Genomic DNA, 11868 nt, shown 5'->3' on the forward strand with positions numbered 1-11868 from the left:
GAAGGAAACCGGTGAAAACAGAAAAGAAGGGGAACGTCGTTTGTAACATCCCGGTCGGATATTACTAATTTAAGTAATAAAATTGAGAAATATGATGAAAACCTCATACATTATACTTCGCTTCAAAAATGCGGGAAATTTTAAAACATTTATTAATCGGAAGTTATCCAAAAAAACCAATAAATTATGAAACTCCAATACAGTATCCAAATTCACAAATCAGTAAAACACTGTTTACAAAGCTTTTCCCAGCTAAAACTCCAGTAAAAGCTTTTTCCAGCTAACCCTCTCTTCGATGTTATGCCTCACCAGCATCACCTGCAACATCATTTGCTCTCGTGTAACGCATTACACGGTCATCGTCAAACACAAGCAGATAGGGTGAGCTTATAAATAGTTAACATTTAAGTTAATAAAAAAAATCAAGATACACCCATCTATTTTATTCTAGTTAATTCTTGCCCAACACCTTAATCCCCAAGGCTTTTCAACCTTCATAACACACAAACAATTATCCTCAGATTCAGGGTTTATGATGCTCACACAAACCTGCTCGCTCATGGTCCTGCCTCTACGAACCTCCCTACTCGTAGTCCTGCTCTATGAACCTCCCCGCTTGTAGTCCTGGTCTACGGACCTACCAGCCCGTAGCCCAACACACATGATCTACCAACTACGTACCTCCATGCACGCAACATCTCTTAAGTGTGAGCACAGAACATACGAACCTCCCCGCTTGTATCCCTACACGAGAGTATCAGGATATGAACCTCCCCGCTCATATCATCACGTATTCCTCACCAGTCATGAACGTACTCGCTCATGACAACATCAAGCATATCCCAGACCAGGATCAACATAACAAACCATGGAAAACATATCATAATGCACCCTGCCATTACACCATCGCCTAGCGCAGCCTAAACGTTGTTAGGAAAAATGGTAGTACAGACCGCCTGGCGGTTCCGCATCATCATTAGGCGCCACAACTCACAAGACATCCCTGTGTCCTACTATCGCCTGGTGGTCCACTCTACACCGCCAAACACTACATCATTAATGTGACACTACTGGTTTTAGGTACTCTAATTAATTTCTAGAATTCAACCATTTAATTCTCAAACATCCAAAAATCAACATACACATTCATATATTCCAAATTATAACATCACAACACATATGCATCTTTCAAGTATAAGCACACATTCCTCTCTTTTATAATTCATATATACTTACCTCTTAAATCAATTCCAACACACACTTTTTTCCCCTTCTCATTTTGCCAACCCTTTGCATGCTTACAATTCACAAACCCCACAAAAGACACAATCAAAGCTATATACTTACTCTGCATGCCCTCGCAATTCCATTACATTTAAAGTATGATTATCATGTTCCCATACTTTCCCAAAACCCGTCATGATCATGCAACACTCGGTCATAGTGATATCATCAATAATGGCCTTTTTCACACACTTATAACATCAAACATTCGAGCTAACATATATAGGTTCATATATTCAACATGTCTCAACAAGCACAACCAAAAACATACTCATCAATCACACATCTATATATTTATATATATACATTCACCAATCAAAGCCATACCAGCACTTGAACACACTTAATCATCCATTAGTAATCATACTATTAGGGAATTCAAAAACCAATCATGAGTGACGTATATCTCCCTCTGCCGGCATCCAATTCAAATCTTCACCGTTCAAAGTGAAGAACAACATGTTTTGAATCACCTTCCAAAATTTCATCTAAATCGGACGGTTAATGAATCGGGAAATGCAGTTTTACGAAAACTGCGCAGACTAGAAAAATCGGTGGCGCCTAGCGGCATGATACTAGCTCCCGACGATACCTGCTTCGCGAAAACACGAAAAACAACGTTTTTTGTGAACAGAACACCACACTCATCGCCTGGCTGTAGCTCTTTACCGCCAGACGGTGCTTAACAAAAACCAATGTTTTAACATGAGTCGCCTGCCTGCAGTTCATGCGCTGTTAGGCGGTGCATACAGTTCTAGAAAAATCCCATATTTTTCCCGCACCCATGAAGAACCCTAAATTCCCAAATCTCATTCTGTTCAATTACACACATAAATTTACATTCATTTGGTTTCTTCCTATGCATATTCATCCAGTACAATCATATAATTGTAATTTCATAATGGTTAAAACCCCCAAATTCATATTCATAGTTTTGGCCCCAAATTCTAATATGAACCCTTCATGATTTGCAACCCATTCAGTCTTTCAAGTATCATAAAACATAGTAATGATCAACGATTATACAAGATCGTGCATTCAACATGCATAGGATACTTTCGCAACAACTCAAAAAATATCATAAAGTCCATGAAAAAATCATAGAAATCACACTACTATCCGTGTCGCCTAGTGGAAGCACCCATGTTGCCGACGGTTCATCTGAAACAACCCAGAAATGGGTGTCACGGTTATGCACCACCTGGCGGCTCTGACGGTCCACCAGGCGGTTTCTGGGAATTTTCAGAAACTCAAAACCAGAGGAATTTTAATGCAGAAAAGTCACCCAATCATACAACATACCACATAAAATCATACACTTTAATATGACAAATAGAGCAGCTCCCCTAACCTTGTATTATTTGCTCAAATTGGAAATCCTAAAGTCCTTCTTGCACCACCATTGATCGAGCTCCAAGTCTTTCTCTAACCTTTGCAGAAAAGTCTCTCTACACTCTTCCTTCTTACGTTCTAGTGTCCTCCAGAACTCTCTCCAACATCCACACGAAATTCCACTCTTCCCCCTTCCTAACACTCCTTCCTCTCCCAATTATTAGACTAATAATTGTCCTTTACTCATCAAAAACAAAAATATTAATTTACACCATTAACAAGTGAATTCATTGCACTCTAACTGATTATTCCATACCTCTTTGATTTCTCTAACGGCTACTAGTGTTTCTAGGTTTTCCCTAACCTTTTAGAACCCAAAAAAATAAAATAAAACACAAACAAGTCAAGGCTTAATTATGCTATCCAAGGTTCGAACCCACAACAACTTAATTATCAAGACAATGTTCAACCATTCAACCCATTCATGTTTCATGATAATTCTTATAAATCTAGGATTTTATTATCACTTATCATGATCAAGCAGTTTATTATTCAAATAATAAACAATTAAAAATAACACACAAATGGCATACATAAGACTCAAACCCAACTCCTCTCACACAATCAAGTACTCTCAACCATTTAAGCTAGTACTTTTCACATCATAAAATTTAATATTAATTGTCATAAGGCTCCCACTACCCGCATTTATTTATTAATTATTTATTTAATTAATTAAATTTCTCGGGTCTTACACCGTTCTAACAAGATGTCCTAACAGCTAAGGGCTGAGGAAGAAACGTGAAACCTTAACGATGCTATCGTGAACATGCCATAAACATGTTTGGCCAAGCGTGAGGTAACCCTAGGAAAGGAAGAGGTGGGACACGTGTAGGGCCAAGAGAGCCGTAGTGGGGTCACATCACCGCCAACATCACGATCACCAAGAGTCTCCACATTTGCTTAATCCAAGGATTTGGTGATCATCGCAAAAGAAAACCAAACAGAACACAGACATAGAGAAAAAGGGTAAGCTAATCGCAAAATGAAAAAGAAGTAAACATATATATACATACATACATATATATATATATATATATATATATATATATATATGTATGTATATATAACACTCAAAAGAAATAAAGAACAATGCACCAATTACACCATGCTAAGCAATATCAACTAACTCATCACATAAGATGACACTGTAGATGTGATGCCCCGACTACTATATTAAATAATTATTATTTGATAGATATGGAATTAATTTTTTTTCATAAGATTATCCTTGAGAGAACATTAATAATAACATAACTTCATATTCATATATATAGTTTACATCTCTGTAATTGTTCATGAAAATTTTACAAAAACATATATTTGTAAAATATTAAGAGTCCTACATCAAAATAGAAGATTGTCTATATTTTTAATATCTCCTAAAGATATTAATAGAAATTATCCAAGAGTCAATCTTCAGAAGATCCACCAATAATATCCCGAACAACTCTCACTGAGCAGGTTCCTCTTCTGCTCATGCAACAAGTACATATGAAAGAAAAATATGAAAAGAGTGAGGTCTTTATAAGCCTTAAATATCAATCTCAATAAACAATACAGACAGTGGGGGCCTAGATTTTGACCTATAACCACAAAACTTGATCTTGTTTTACCAGACATATGGATCCATATTCCACTTATGATGATCTATGAACATCAAAAGTTACTTTGGGAAGTGATTAGGTAGTTGAGTATTTCTCATAAAACATTGGTACAATCATAATTATTTCTTTCTCGAGAATATTAGCCATTTATCTGCATAAAATAGATATATACTCACTACCTAACCTTGGCGATACCGAGCAGGTATCAGATAGTTCGAATTTTTGCCTATGATTATCCTAGTCCAGTGTGCTATTCTGAACTATCCAGATATTCACCTACTTGGTAAAACTTCCTTAGACCCCACCATGGTCCCTGTCTTTCATCCTGGTACATGCAATTTTCTTCTATCCAAGCTCACTAAATAAAATAATATTTAATTTCACTTCACATTTATTTTTTTCAATTGTAAAATAATGATAAAATAAGAATCAAAGCAAGAACTTTAAATAAATAATTAGATGAGGATTAAAACGTTATAAATATAAATTAAACAAGACCAATGCGTAACTGGAGATATATTAATTGAAATAAATAAACAGGATCAGTGTATAACTGGAGATAAATAAAATAAAATAAAATAAATAATAAGACCAATGCGTAACTGAAGATAAATAAAATAAAATAAATAAATAAATAGGACTAGTGCGTAAATGGAGATAAATAAAATAAAATAAGCAATTAAGATCAGTGCATAACTGGAGATTAAATAAAATAAATAAGCAGGACCAGTGCATAACTGGAGATAAATTAAATAAAATAAATAAATACGACCAATGCATAACTGGAGATAAATTAAATAAAATAAAATAAATAAATAGGACTAGTGCGTAACTGGAGATAAATAAAATAAATAAACAAGACCAGTGCATAACTAGAGATAAAATAAATAAATAGGACCAATGCATAACTGAAGATTAAATCAGATAAATAAATAGCGGAGCACCTGGCCAGATGTGAGAGGCAGTATGGTTGGACATGCGGAGGCAAGGAGAAGCTGCAAAAGTGAAACCCAGGAAGGGTTTGGCATTTTTTTTTCTATTCTGGAAAAACAAGAAAACGAAGATGGGCTATTGTGTTCTTTACTTCATGCACCCCTTTGATTAATTTCAACACTTTAATATAAAAGAAAAAAAAGGGAAAATTGGTTTTATATTTGGGAGAGAAGAAGTTTTTTTTTAGTGTGTTTTGAATAAATTGTCTCTCACATTGAAGAACCAGAAATTGAGTGGGAGCAGATTCTACTTGAATTTTGTTCATGTACTCCCTACCCACAAATGAGAGGAGCACGACCAGGTATGTGTTTATTTACCAATCTTAAATATTTAAGAATGTGGGGTTACAGGTAATTTTACTCAATTACTCGGAGCAAAATTTTTTAATTTTTTTTAGTGAAGTTTCTATAATTAAGTTATTTCTAGAATCTAACTTTCAAATATAAATTGGTTATAGGTGAAGCCAATGTGAATTTAGAAGTTATAATCATAAGGAAAGGTGGTAGTATTATTGTCCCAAAAGTATTTTTGAGAAACTTCTTAGGAAGTTTAGAAATTATAATTGAGTGAATATTCCTTATGATACTAATTAAAGAAAAATAGAGGAGAATTATTTTCTAAACCTCAGTATGCCCAGATAATTGGGAGCTTACTACTTGTAATGGTCTTTTCTAGACCAGGTGTTGTTTATGCAGTAAGTAGACTAAGAAGATATACTTAATATTCTAATTAGGAATATTGAGACTTATGAGATGCTTACAAGATTCAATGGAATATGTCATTGAATATAGTGAATTTTCCCATTGTACTAGAAGGGTACAATGATGCAAACTGAATCTCTCATTCAGACAAGACAAAATTCATTAGTGGTAATAGGTTCACACTTGGGGGTAGTGTGATTTCATGGAGATCAGCCAGACAAACAATTATTGTTAGATCAACAAGAAATATGAGTATGTTGTTCTTGAAAGGGCTGATAATGAAGTTGAGTAGTTGACGAACTTCTTAGCTAACATTCCACTAGGAATGAAAATACATTGTGATTGTCAATCAGCAGTAGCTACTGAAGAGTGAAACAATTTCCATTGAGTATGTGAAGTCAGAATGGAATCTAGCAGATCCTCTAACAAAATCCTAGGATGAAATATGATTATATAAACATCGAGGGGAATGAGACTTGAGCCACTTAAAACAAACAAGTGATGGTAACCCAACCTTTGTGATTGGAGATCCCATGAATAAGGTTCATATGGGTAAGAACAAGTCACTTGTTAGTTTTGATAGCACTAGATTAATTGATTGTTTTTAAATTAATTATGTCCATTCCTATGTTCTATGTGAAAGTGCTAAAGACTGCATTATTTAGAGGTTAAACTTTGTAATTAAAATTCCTTGAGGTGTAAGAATTTTAAACAAAGTTTTAATGTTTTTCATATCCCATATGGGTGGTGTATGATTTGCAGCATACACTTGATGAAATCACCTATATGAGTGTCGAGTGGGGTCGCTTGTATGAGATATTGGCATGATCTCTAAAGCACTCATGAATATCGGGCATGCATATGGCCTAATAGCGCAACATAGCGATAACAACAAGAATTGTGGGGGTGTATTGTGATTGATAAACCGCTAACACACATCAAGTGTCCTTGGTTCATATAGCTTGCTATACCAACTACACTATGTGTTAAGTTTCTCAATCTGAGGCTGGTTCATATAGCTTGCTATACCAGCTCTAATGCATTACATCTTAGTTGAGACTCGGGATTTTCTTTCTTTCTTTTTATCTCTTATCTTTTGCAATATGTGGGGAATTGTTACATATTTATAATAATATTGCAAAAATAATAGCATTGCAGTTGTTGCAACGTGAGCAAGCCTCCCTCCTCTTTAAGATGGTGCATGTTGTTTCAACGAGATCTCCTCCACATGTTAATCCCACATCCACTTTTTATGGGATATTATTTTCCACACTAGGCTTCAGTTACAAAGCATGGATTTTTAAATCCATTCATCACACAACCATTTTCTTATCTCTCGTTTTCTTATTTTCTTCTTTTTCTCTCTTCTCTTATATCATGGGTTATTTACTCTTTAAAGAGTATTTATCTTCGTAGTTTTTGTTATCCTCGGAATATATCCGAGATGTTCTTGTTGTATCCTGGGGGATTTTTGCGCATATACTACGGATAAATCCTTAAGGGTAGTGTGATGAAGGCACATGCTTAAGAAGACTAAGCATGTTTAGAAAGGAAGTTCACTAATCCTTCATCCCTTTCATTTGTGTTTGTTATTTTTGATTCCCTAAGTTGACTTACTTGAATCAACTTTAGTTGACTTGTTGACCTTTGACTAGGTTTGACTTGTTGACTATAGTTGACTTGACTTAAGCCAACATGCTAATCTATGTTTATTTGCTTTGTAGGTTAATTAGGAGTAAGAAAGCAATGCTAGGTGGCGCATGATGATTGGGGCATAAATGATGTGGATGAGAGAGTAAAGCAAAGGCATAAAGCATAAAGTAAAAGGCATAAAACAAGTGTACCTATGTACCTTTGGTCTCCTTTGTTTTTAGCACACTTTGGCCACTTTTTGGAGACATATGAGACACATTCTTTGTCTCCTTTTGTGCTAGAACGAAATTAGCCTTGCACACACCATAGTTGGCTTTTTTGTCTCTCATTTTGGTAGCCTTATTTGACCTAGTTTCTAAAAGCTAGGGTTAGGTTTTTGTAGAGACATCCTTAGGTATCTTTTATTTTCTTAGAGGCCCCTAAACTCTTCTATATAAGGGGTGCTCCTAGACATGTAAAAGGGTTGAACATTTTGAAGTAAAAACACTCTTGTATCTCAACCATTTGTGAGAGTTTCCTCCCTTGGGAGTGAATACTTTTAAGCCTTATCTTGCATAGCAAGTGGCGGCACACATCCACTCATCTTCAAGGTTGCCATGGCTTCTAGCCTAACCTTGTAGTGGCGTGCTTCTCACATTTTTTACCATTTCTTTCCTATCCATTTTATGTTTTCTTCTTCCTTTAATTGTTCTTGGTTTTTTTTATGGTTTATGTGCCTTCCATTTCCTTTTTGTTTTGAATCAATCCATCATCTTCTTCTCTTGAGCTTTGTGAAAGGAACCTTCACATCTAGATAGCATGCTATCTTAATGTCCAGTGGGGAATTCACTTAGTTTTCTTAATCAACTCACACCATATTCAATAATCTTAAAAAGGAACAAGATAATCCTTCATCATTTGGTATCTAGAGCCTAGGTTATCTTGAATATGGTGTTTTTCATGTGCTAACCTTGTCTTGTTGTAGCTATCTTTGTATGGTTCAAATCCACTTCCATTACACAAAAAAATGGTGCTGGCAGAAAACGTGACGATTTTAAAACATTAAACTGTACCAGCTCAGCGTTTGGAGTCTAGTTTCCAACAAAAAAAGAATTAACGCATTTGGAGTTCTGTGGAGAAAGTTATGATCAAATTAGTGAGCAAAGGTCAGATCTGCCAAGAATACGTGAATCAGCGTTTTCAGGTTCTTGTGTGGCAGTTTGGCTACGGTTTTTGCACCTCTTTAAGCTCCTAAATGTGGTTGGATAACATGTCTTTGGATGCTTAGTCTTTGAGCCTCAAATCCTTGAGTTTAAATGCATGATAGCTACATGTTTGTGTCTTTGTGTATATCATGTTGAGTCTTTAAATGTGCCTAACTTTTGCTTGAGTCATATGTCATATGTTAACTTGAAGTTTTCTTATTCTTGTTTTTCCAAGTATTTCAATATTGCTTTCACTTTATGTCTTGCTTGATGTAAGCTCCATGAAATTGATTTTGGCCTAAAACTTGAGGAACTAAGTGTCCAAGCCACCTAAAACTCTTTCTCACAATTTTATGAAACTAGTTGTGAAAGAAGAAAATTTTGCACCAATTTTTGCCTAAAAACTGAGAGCAACCTTGCTCCTTGGTGAACTAAAAGTGTGTTTTTCACTAGGTGTTATGCTACTAGTTTTCATACTTGAGAATTGGGTGATATTGGCTAATTAGTTCCATGCTTTAACTTGGTCATGATCTTTCTTGGTGTATGCATGATTTAAGACTTCAAGATGCTTGTCAAGTACTTTCCATAGAGTCTTAAAAATTTGCTTTTCTTGTGTTAGTGTTGTTCAAAGTTTTGTCACCAATATTTTTCTTTCCTTAGAGTTTATCTTTCCTTGTTTTTGTGCTTTTCTTGCTTGTCACTAGGTGTTCTTTGTTTTGTCTTAGTAGTTTTCTTTTCTTGAAACTCTTGGGGTGTTGTGGCCGAATCACTTGTCTTGCATTTGAAGGTTTTGAACAAGTTTTTAAAAGTGTTTGCTTCAATCCTTTGGTGGATTTTGAGTGCTAGCCTTGCCTTGTTACTTTGGGAGTGTGATCTAAAACACTTGGGTTGCATTTTGGGTTGGATTTGGTCTCAATTTTCATGTTGTCTAACCCCTAATCCATTTATTTTGTCTCGAATTTGAGTTTTTTTGTTGTAGGAATCATGGCAAGTTCATCAAATGCACCTACACCAAACAAAAATAATACATTGATGAGATTGCTTCGGGATTTGGAGTTGTCTAGGAAGGAGGCCTTTGAACAATTGAGAAAGGACAAGGAACAAAGTGACCTAAGAATCCAAGAGCACATTCAAAGGCTTGAAGCTAAGGAGCAAGAAAGAGAGGCTAGGAAAAGAGGGCATTCTAGGTGCAAACCATCATAAGAGAAGCAAACTCCAAAGATTCCTAAGTTCAAAGGAGAGAATGATCCAAACCTCTACATAGAGTGGGCGCAAAAAGTGGACCAAATCTTCAATATTCATTTAGTTAGTAATCAAGAACAAGTAGATTTAGTAGTTTTAGAATTTGAGGATTATGCCATGACTTGATGGCATCAATTATGTATGGACAATATTAACCAAGAGTCACTCACGACTTCTTGGAGGGACCTTAAAAATTTGATGCGCGCTAGATTTGTTCCTTCCTACTATAGGAGGGAGACTCTTTTGAAGCTCCAAAGGCTTCAACAAGGGTCCATGTGTGTGGATGAATATTACAAGTTAATGGAGTCCATGCTTCTAAAAGTAAGACTCCAATTTGAAATTGAAAAGGAAAAGGTACCTAGATTTGTGAGTGGGTTAAGGAGGGACATACAAGATTTAGTAGAGTTATATGAGTACTCCTCTCTTGATAAAGTTTTACATTTGGCCATCAAAATTGAAACTCAATTGCAAAAGAAAAAAGAGGTCAAGAGGAGTGGTTCATATAATGACTACTATTCTAGTACTTGGAAAGATAAAGAAAGAAAACATGATAAATTACCACTCAAGAGTTCCCAAGACCCACCTCCTAGGACTAATTCATCTAGGCCTTCTAATGAAACTCCTAATTCTTCTCAAGGTATAAGGATAAGTTCTATAAAATGTTTTAAGTGTTTGGGATATGGGCACATAGCTTCAAATTGTCCTACCAAAAGAACCATGGCCTTAAACCTTAAAAGAGAAGTAAAGAGTGGACATTCTTCTCCCCCTTCCCCCAAAAGTACTTCTTCCCACGCTTCTTCTTCAATTGAAAGGATTAAACCCCTTGAAGGTGGATTGTTAATGATAAGGCACCAACTAAGACAAGTTTCCAAGGAACTTGACCCTTCTCAAAGACAAAACATTTTTCATTCAAGGTGTCATATCAATGACAAACTATGTCCCCTCCTCATAGATAATGGAAGTGGTATAAATGTGGCTAGCACAAGGGTTGTGGACAAGCTTGGCTTGAAAACTATCCCTCATGCCAAGCCCTACAAGCTATCATGGCATAAGGAAGAAGACATTAAAGTAACTCAACAAGTCCTCATTAATTTTTCAATTGGAAATTTTAAAGATGAGGTGTTATGTGATGTTGTGCCTATGGAAGAAACTCATATTTTGTTAGGTAGGTCATGGCAATTTGATAGAAAAGTCTTTTATGATGGCCATGCTAACACCTATGCTTTCTCCTTCCAAGGCAAGAAGTTCACACTCCTACCTCTCTCACCGAATCAAGCAAATGAGGACCAAAATAAAGTGAAAGATAAGAGAAAAGATGAAAAAGAAAAAGAGCAAGTTACTTCCAAAGTATTACTTGCCTCTAAAAAAAGATTTCCAAAGCAAGATGGACATCACCATTCTTTCTTCTCTTGCAAGGCTCAAAAGGAAGACCCAATGCGCAAACATGAGAAGAAGAGTGGTCTAGAAAAAAGGGATGGCCTAACCAAAGCTAGGGGTAGTATCCTTAGAAAAGATGGAACAAGAGCTCATAAAAGGAAAGCGCAAAACCTCCCCCAAATCAAGTCAAGCTCCATCTACAAAGGCTTAAAGAATTTGTGGTCAAATTCTCTCCAAGAAGGGGAGGATGATGAAGGCACATGCTTAAGAAGACTAAGCATGTTTAGAAAGGAAGTTCACTAATCCTTCATCCCTTTCATTTGTGTTTGTTATTTTTGATTCCCTAAGTTGACTTAGTTGAATCAACTTTAGTTGACTTGTTGACCTTTGACTAGGTTTGACTTGTTGACTATAGTTGACTTGACTTAAGCCAAC

Source organism: Vigna unguiculata, chromosome 11, assembly GCF_037176805.1.
Source record: "Vigna unguiculata cultivar grain cowpea cultivar isolate G323 ecotype 2 chromosome 11, ASM3717680v1, whole genome shotgun sequence".
NCBI classification, from domain to species: domain Eukaryota; kingdom Viridiplantae; phylum Streptophyta; class Magnoliopsida; order Fabales; family Fabaceae; genus Vigna; species Vigna unguiculata.